Source organism: Epinephelus moara, chromosome 17, assembly GCF_006386435.1.
Source record: "Epinephelus moara isolate mb chromosome 17, YSFRI_EMoa_1.0, whole genome shotgun sequence".
In the NCBI taxonomy this organism is placed as follows: domain Eukaryota; kingdom Metazoa; phylum Chordata; class Actinopteri; order Perciformes; family Serranidae; genus Epinephelus; species Epinephelus moara.
The window spans coordinates 30,983,013-30,992,471 of record NC_065522.1 but is presented as its reverse complement, the minus strand read 5'-3'; the positions used below and the strand labels follow the sequence as shown (position 1 = coordinate 30,992,471).

Here is a 9,459-nt window from a genome sequence, read left to right as displayed (position 1 = left end):
TTGACCCCATCAAACAAAATGGGGGCGCTAGAGAGCTCATTTCTTATCTAGGCCTAACCGCCATATGGATTTTTACTAAACTTGGTAGATATGTAGAACAGGACGCCTCAAGGTGACTGGAGAAATTTAACTCTAATTGGCAACTGGGTGGCGCTATAACAACAGAAAAATGCTTCAAAATGGCTAAAATGTGACCGATCGCTGTGGCTCCAAACGTACTTTCAATTTCACAAACACTCTGTCTGAATACATTGCTCTTCTTAATGGGTTCAGTTGACTATTTAATCTGCAATTTCCTATGACCTGTATCACAAACACACACCATGTGAAACTGTACATGGGCAACTGTGCACTCAGTGGGTATGGACTAGTTGTTATTATCATTAAAAAACCATTGAACATAATAACTCAAAGCAAACAAGACAATCGTATCCACCTTATTCCTAGCCCCCCATGATACCTTGTGTGAATTATGGGTTCAACTTCTGGCGTTGAACCAAAACCAGCAATTTCCAGTGGTAACAGTTTGTTTACACTGCTCTATTCTTCTTTCCAAGAGCAATGGGGAAATAAAACGTTGAACACACCACCTGTTAAAGCTCAAACAGGATTATGTGATCATACCTCTGCCATCTCTGACAGCCATTTCAAAGCAACGAAGCACGCTAGCAATTAGCTCGCTGTGCTCCGTTAAATATTGTTAACTTTAACATGGCTCGAGCTAGATGAAGGTAACATCTGCTCCTTCTAAAGATGATTTATGATGACTTATTAAGAGATACTAACACATAATTCAGTATTAACTGTAGCTCCATGTAAAGTGAATAAATGTGATGTTTCCCAGCTAGTGCTTCGCTCGTCTGCGTTAACCACACAGTTTACACGTTTTTTTAACTTCTTCTGATTTATTAAAAACTGTTATGAGCGAAACATGAAGCTGTCTTTCTTGTGGCACATTTTTTTAGGAAGTACAATAAATCAGGAACACATTCTTAGCCCTAATGACTGAACACATATTTCAAGGTATGTTGCTGAGTTTATTTTCTAATGTAGGTTGAGACTGAAGTCAGACGGGGAAAGACGGGGATATCATTTACTGACGTTGAGTGATGGACCTGTCAGTCAACGTATCATTTCCTTCTGCTAATTCTGATTTAATACTTTTTCTCTATGTCTGGTGAAACTCTTGTGGTTTTATTTCTCATATCAAAGGTACCTTTGGCAACAGGAACAATCCCTTTTTGTTCTGGTCACATGTTCAACACACAGTTGCTGAAGACAAAAATGCAGGGCACTCTGAGACTTCTGATGATGTTATAGATTGTAGATGGTGAAACCCATAAATTCGCTGCAGTTGTGCGATGAGAACCATTGTTCTGAAACTGTTGGACTGTTTGCCCACACAGTTTCCAACAAAGTGGCCATCCTTGCTTGTGAACCACTGAGCCTTTTGAGGGTGGCCCTTTTTTACCCAATCAGGAAGCTGTCACCTGTTACAGATGAACCTGTTTACCCGTGGAAAGTTTTTTTTTTTAAGCACTCAACAACTTTCCCAGTGTTTTGTTGCCCCTGTCCCAACTTTTTTTGAATGTGTTGCAGGCACCAAATTGAGGCTTTACAAAGCATCCAAACTTTTCTGGAATTGAAGTTGTACTTTACTCAAGTAAAAATAGCAGCACAACAATGAAAACTTTTCCCTTTTACAAATTAAAGTCCTGCATTTAAGACTAAAAACCGACTTCCCAGGCAACATTAGTACATGGGGTCCATGTGGGTAGTCAATGGGCTGAAAAATGAGCCCTATATGGGATCGTTCATGGGTTACATTTTGGCCCCATATCAATTGCCCACATGGATGGGTTTACCCAAGTGGGCCGCAGACAAGATGCCCAATTTGGGCCCATACCCATTTGGTACCCAGGTAGCTGAACATAACCATGTGCGGCCTATTTGGGTAAAGCCAACAATGTGGGCATGTGGCATGGGGTCACTATGGAACCCAAGGGCAGTCCCATGTTGGGCCCATTTGTCAACCCGTTGACTACCCACGTTGGCCCCACATACAAATGCTGGCTGGGTTAGAGTATTCAAAGTAAAAATCTTGTGTTCAAGTAATTGGGTTTTCAGTTTATGTTCTTTCATTCAAACTTTTAGTATTTTTACTCCCACCATAATAGGTTATTTTGCATGATAAAAATTCAATGAACTCATGAAATACAATGTTTTCCTTTACTTTCAAACACACAGCAGCATAGTTATAAGCACTCCCTGAACCTGCACTGTCCAAAAATATTATCTACACATTAATACATCAACAGTTTCACAGTTTGTTTTCAAACATGGTTCCATTTTACTGCAAATACCCACAGAATAAGTACAATTTTAATGAGTTTTTGCCTTTAATCTTTTATTTCCATATTGTGGTTGTGGCTACTTTACATTACTTGCAGAAGATGAATCTCTTCCTACGTCTTCCACCACTGCGAGTCAAAAAACCATCTAACAAAACCAGTTTCAATAATTAAATTGGTTGCAGTTTCAATATGTTGCCACCAGAGTGCAGCACTGACGCCTGTATTCAAACAGCAGCAGGTGGAAATGAAAAAAATGCCAGCACTGACCTTTGGTGAAAACAGGTCTGATACTGCACTGAAACCATAATCGTAAATCTATGAATAAACAAAATATCAATCAAGACACCGTTCATGTCCACACAGTGAAAAATGGCCTCGGAATACAGCTAAAGACACTTTTATTTTCCTGCAGGTGTCTGAGGATGTGTTGGAAAACTAGGAACTGCATCAGGAAACACAGAAAAATATATATTTAACGCATATGAAGGAAATACTGAGCTGCAGTTTACATTTTAAGACAAACATCATGTTTCTTAGGCCTACCAGTATGTGCAGAGCACTGTCATTTCTAAAAATCATTTCCAATTACTTGAAAGTTGTGTGAGATTTATTCATGAAAACAGGAAGTGCTTTACGGGGCCTTTACACACACAATCAATCAAACAAGAATGACTGTAACAGACAAAATCTAAACAAAATCAGTTATTAAATTATATTTTATTTCCTTAGTAAAAAATCTATATGATGTGGTTCTAATGAGGTCACATTTTGAACCAGATGACGAAGATGATGAAGATGAGGTTGGCTGGGATCCAGATGACCCGGTGTGTGTATTGTTCTGACAGCAGATTAAAGGCTCCTGCTGTCCTCTAACACCAGCCGTTAACCTGCGTTTCCAGGGTGATTAACGGAGCCTTGTTAAAATCATCACACAGCAGGGGGGATACAGTGTGTGTGTGTGTGTGTGTGTGTTTGTGTGTGTGTGTGTGTGTGTGCGTGTATTTACAAGGTTTGTGGGGTATATGTATAGTACATATGTATATATATATATATATATATGTATGTATGTGTATGTATGTATGTATGTATGTATAGTGCATATATACATGCAACCAACAGTTTAATTTATTGAAAAATTTCAGGGCATGCACGAATCTGTGATTCAATGACAAATTAAATACATATAAACATAATGATATATTTGCAATAATATATACATATATAAAACAATACAAATAATTGTATAGTTTAATAATAATACATTTAATAAAACATTTAATAATAAATTAATACTTTTTTAATGATTGCAAAGTTTCAGGAAGTTCATTAATCAGTTTTACAGTCTGAAATTAAATAAATAAATTAAATTAAATTAATAAAAATTATTACTACTACTACTTATAACAATAATAATAATAATAATAATAATGATACATTTAATAATAAATTAATACATTTTTATTATTGAAGTTTCAGGAGATTCATGAATCAGTTTCACAATGTCAAATTCAATAAATAAATAAAATAAAATGAATAATTACATCACTACTAACAATAATAATAATTATGATAATAATAACAATAATAATAACAGCATTAATAATCATACTTAATATTCTTAGGGCATATATGAATCAGTTGTTCAATTTCAAATAAAGTAATTAAAAATTAAGTGCAAAAAAAATTTTTTTACAAGAACAATAACAACAATAGCAACAACTTTAGTAATCATAATAAGTAAAAATATAAATAAACATAAATAAATACATGTAGAATTAGAATGACAAATGATGGCCCTTTTATCAGCTTTATTGTATTTTTATTCAATTGAAATTCAGAAATGTAAAAATATATTTTTTCACAGTTTTGTTAATAGAAAATTGAGGTGCACATATGAATCAGTTATACATTGTCAAATTAAGTAATAATATAAATAATAAATAAATAAATAATGATAATAGAAAAATATTAATAATAACATTCACATGAAAACCATGATATAAAAAGAAACAAAATATAAATATACATAAATTAACATGACAATGACAATTAAGCAAAAGAAAGATGGTAATAGTGATACAAAAAAATCTGCGTAACAGTTTATATTAGAATTAAATGATTGATGAAGGATCTATTTGCAGCTTCTTTTTGTTTCTATTTAATTCTATTAGATTATAATATGTGGCTTTTTATTTGCATTTTCTTTTGAACTGAACTGGAGTTCCCTTTTGAGGTTTACACAGTAACCTGAATATATGCAGGTATTATGTATTATATGTGTGTAACATGTATGTTGTGACGGTGAAGTCTCCAGGGAATCAATGTTAAAACACTCACACAAGAGGGTTAACGGTCTGTTTATAGCAGTAAAATATCTGGGGGCGTGGCTTCCCGTCTCTATGGGCGGGGCCAGAGGGTTACCTAGCGGCCGGCAGCAGAGTGATTGACAGCTGAGCGGCTTAAAGCCTCAGGGACGGAGCAGCGGTCAGGAACGACACAAACCAGCCGCTTTATAACAACTAAACCCGGGATTTATAAACGATCTCTGGACTCTGACGGAGTTTAAATCTACTTTGCTTTTGTTTATGTGGAACAAGTTGGAGAAACTGACCTTCCTCCAGGTAAGACCCGTCTGTCAGGTGCAGTTTAACCTGCACAGTAAACAATGTATAGCGTCTAATATAATGGTATATTATTTATTTATGCGGTGGAGTCATAGTCTGGTGTTTTAGAGATTAGTTTGGCAGCTGAGAGTTAAGTAGAAAATCAGAATTAAAGAGAACAAATTGCAGTGTAACTTAAACATGATAAAGAGAAAAAATAAATCAGGTTAAAGGTGGATTTATTAAAACCAATAAAATAAGAAATTAAATAAAGGACAGCAAAAACAATTTACATAATGTGAATTCAGCAGAGCACATTAGACACACGTGATAAACTTTAAGACTGAATTATAAACATACACACAATAGAACAAAGTAGAATACCAGTGAATAAGCATCTGTCTGATATAATATCTGTTGTGCTGCTGTGATGTGATGTGTCCTCTTCTACTCGGTTCTATTGACTTTTCAGGTGTGTGTGTGTTTTGCTGAGTAACGCTGCTACACCAGTGAGGTGTGTGTGATGTAAGAAGTATTAAGAAGGTGCAGCATGCCTGTGCTCACACACTCACAGCTCGGTGACCCTCAGTGAACCTGCACACACTCTCTGAGGTGGTGCGTTCAGGGTCGGCTGTTCTTCGCAATGTGAATTTGATCCTCTCTTGCACCAGAAGTGTTCCTATTAACAGTGGCCAAATGTAACTTAGTACATTTACTCAAGTACTGTACTTTATATTTAAGGTATTTGGACTTGACCTTTCATGTTATGAACCTTAAACATTGTACTTTTTAGAAGATGAAGATGTACTTTATTATTCACTGAGTGGAAATACAATTTTTTTCTCGTCATATACACACAGGCCTGAAACACACCCACATGCAACACATTCTCACTCCGACGACGTCACATACGACATGCAAGGTACCCTGGGTGTGTTGGTTGTTGACATTCTGGGATACCGTGTCAACTTCAGCCTGTTACATGCATTGTCTTCTTTCAAAGTACACTTCTGTTTTCAAAGGAAATTTAACATTTACATACAGTCTCTTTCAAAATAAAAGCACTACGTCGGTACAACACCACGAATTGACGTTATTTTTCCTTCAACAACAAAAACACGTGGTTAGGTTTAGGAAAAAACAACAGGGTTTGGCTTTAGAATCTAACGGGACACAAACACCACTCTCTCAGGTGAAAGTCCCATCCGCCCCCGTCAGACTTTCGTCACCTTAACTTTGGTTCTTGTCCCACCGCGTTTCCCCCTGACGCCGCCAGACGCTGTTAAACTACAACAGCAACCATGCCGTCATTAAAGGACGCCTTTTTTCGTTGGTTTCTGACACCGCAAGTCATTGCCCAAGCATCGGATTTCGACGACTTCGGAGATATGTACATGCATTAAATGGAGTAGTGTCAGAGCGAGGGGGTAATTTTTAGGGATGCTGCGATCCAACTTTTTCACTTTCGATCCGATACCGATACCACAGCCCTAGTACCGATCCGATACCGTTACCGATCCGATACCAGCACATATTTCTATCTCTCTGTTCGGACCAATAGTTTCACTTTTTTTAGTACTTATTGTGTAATGTGGAATAATAGAAAAGGCTTGATCAAGTGCTATTACTCAAAATGAGAATAACATACTTCTCCCGAGATGAATAGTCCACAACAGTAGATTATTATGACAAAACTTGAGCCATTTATTAGATATTTAAATTTTAAACTATCCACGCTGTTTTTCACCCGGTTGTTGTTATCACATGACCTCCCCCTCCCGTGTGTTACAATGAAGTGCTGGATGGAAAAGCTGGAGCAGATTTGTGGAATGGAGTGCTAGTATCACACTTTTCCCCTGCAGCGTGATCCGATCCGATCCACGTTTTTTGGCTGGATCGCAGCATATTTTTGATACGCAATCCGGATCGCTGCATCCCCAGTAATTTTTTGCTCAGGGACTCCTTGTAGGTGCCCAGGAGGCAACCTGGTTCCTCTCCAGTTACCAGTCCACACTCCTGGAGGACTGGTTCAGTGTTGAGTGAGAGGGCTGCAGTGTAACCACTCGGGGCATGTTCACACTGAATGTACGTCCACTAAAAGTGTTTGTTTTTGCCACTGACAGGCTCAGATTGTTATTATGAGTGTCTGACAGCATTATGGAAATGATCCCTACAGAGATAGACCTGTTTGTCAAAGAGTAAGATCATTTTTGTTTAACTAGAAACAGCCCTGACCAATTTAAATAAATAGTAATTATAGTGTGTATAGAGGCAGCATATTTTCACATCTAACTGGATGAATTAAGGGTTAATTTCAACCACTCCAGAGTTGGTGATTGTTGGAACAGTGGAAAGACCAAGACGTATTTTTATGAGTTTTATTTTGTTTCATACTTTATATGAAGTTTGTTTTACTGTGATAAAATTACTGTTTATTTAGATTTTGGGGCTGTTTTTGGTGAAAGAAAAGGTCTTTTTCTGTCGGGATCCTTTCCACAATGTTGTCAGACACTGAAAATAACAATCTGAGCGTGTCAGTGACAAAACAAACACTTTTAGTGGACGTACATTGACAGCGCATATTGCCCCTGAGTGGTTAACGCTGCTGCCTCGTTCAATACTCGGCCAGTTTCAAAACTTCTTGTTCCCATTGCACAGAGATCGCATTATAGGGCCGCTAAGAAGTCTTTTCTTTATGCTTCCTTTGCATTTTTACACAGAACCAAATGATGGCAGCATCATGCGACTCAAGTGTGTAATTATACACCTCACCACGTTGGCTTCTAGTGTGACATACAACATATGCACCAGCAGGGCTTTCTAAACAGTAACAATGGCATAACATGGCAATAACAATCATTTACTGTCCCGGTTATACGGCGGCTGATCTCATCTTCTGCTTGGAGGAGAAGGAGCTCACCGTTTTACCAGTTTGCGGACATTTACAGCCGCTGTTCTTCTTCTTTGAGTTAGCCGCTAATTGCTAACAGCTGCTGTTTAAATCTCATGTGGTGGGTCACGTGGGTGCGTCACACCCCTCCCTCCTATGATCCCACACTGCAGACTGTGCTGTTTATACAGACATCGTTTTGGCGCTGTTATGACCTCCAGTGGTACATTAAAGGCAAGACCGGGTCCAGTTTATAAACTACTGAATTTGCCCACTTTTCTAACATGGTTGACAATAAAGTAACTTTAACTATAAGAATTTATTGATTAACTGAAAAATTAATCAATTAAAAAAAGGTTTCAAATGCACTGACAAATCCCCTTTGGTAAGAAGACATGCACCCTTTTAGAAACTGTAAACGTAGAGTTTTCGGTGAGAAACAAACAGCTGTGGTGGCTCACAGTGACGACCTTGAATGCAACAGCTGCTGTCGATGAAGGAGATTAACACGTGTGTGTGAGAACATGTTTATATTTGTTCTCTAGAGACAAATTTGTTTGTCTCACAACTCGGGGAATCTGTGAGAATGCAGCAGATCCTCGAGTGGCAGAATACACAGACTGTCCTGTGAGTGAAAGGTCGCAGGTTTGATCATGTGATCAGATTGCTGAGGTGAACAAAGACGTGTTTCATTATCGTAATTAATTTAAAGCTCGATCAGCTTAGTGCATGAAAACGTGAAGTGAATTAAAAAAAAGCAGGTCAGAAAATCTGAATCTGAACACCTCGGGTCACTGTGTGTGTGTGTGTGTGTGTGTGTGTGTATTTAATCCTTAGCTTGTGTGTGTGATGGCATGTGACTGTCTGAGTTTAAAGGACAGACACACACTCACACAGTGGTGGTTTGGGATTAAACATCACCGTCTCATCTCAGATTACTTCTCTTTTCTCTCTTTCACACACACACGTTTGTCTTTCTACCGGGGGAAACTGACATTATGACATGAGACACTGGATTTGATGGATTCACTGTTAATTAGACCACAAATGAGACCAGAATTAGCAAGCTAGCACAGCCCGAGGACCGTTTCCATTTCCACCAAGCAGTTCAGTGAAGTGCGCTTTTTTTCTCTTTCCACTGTGAAAAGTTGTGGATGGTACCAATGGAACCGTTCTGTACCGTTCCCATGTTTGGTCCCCCCTCTGTTGGGGTACCTAGCACACAGATCTGGTACTAAAAGGTGGAGCTGTGAACACTGCAGTCTGATTGGTCAGTAGAGGACGGTCACTCTGCTCAGGGCTGAGCTGTGTCTGGTTTTGAGGCTCATGTAACCACTGTTCATACTGTGGAGAGTTTTATTAGTAAACTGTAACTATAGCCCTTTTTAAACAGGAATTGTGCAAATTTGCAGGAAAGCCCAATCAGTCTTTTTTGCAGCATTGGCAGTATAAAAACAAAATCGGGGAGTGCAGCAAAATGCCGCCTGCCTACTTTTGTTTATACAGAATGCGCCTTTTTCGGGGCAATGGGGGGCGTGAGCAAGTAACAAAACGTGTAGCTCAGTGTGTGACGTAAACAGTGACGTGGGAGGGAAGCCGCGGCTGGTCAGTC

General features: G+C 38.3%; 1 protein-coding gene across 1 annotated transcript in view; it reads left to right on the top strand.

Annotated features, from left to right (window-relative positions):
* Nucleotides 1-4,821: 4,821 nt before the first annotated feature.
* LOC126404279 (FHF complex subunit HOOK interacting protein 1A-like) overlaps nucleotides 4,822-9,459 on the top strand; it is a 25,267-nt gene continuing 20,629 nt past the window's right edge. Inside the window, exon 1 of the mRNA XM_050067406.1 lies at nucleotides 4,822-4,975. The gene's annotated coding sequence lies outside the window, so the exon portion shown is untranslated. The remainder of the gene's footprint in view (nucleotides 4,976-9,459) is intronic.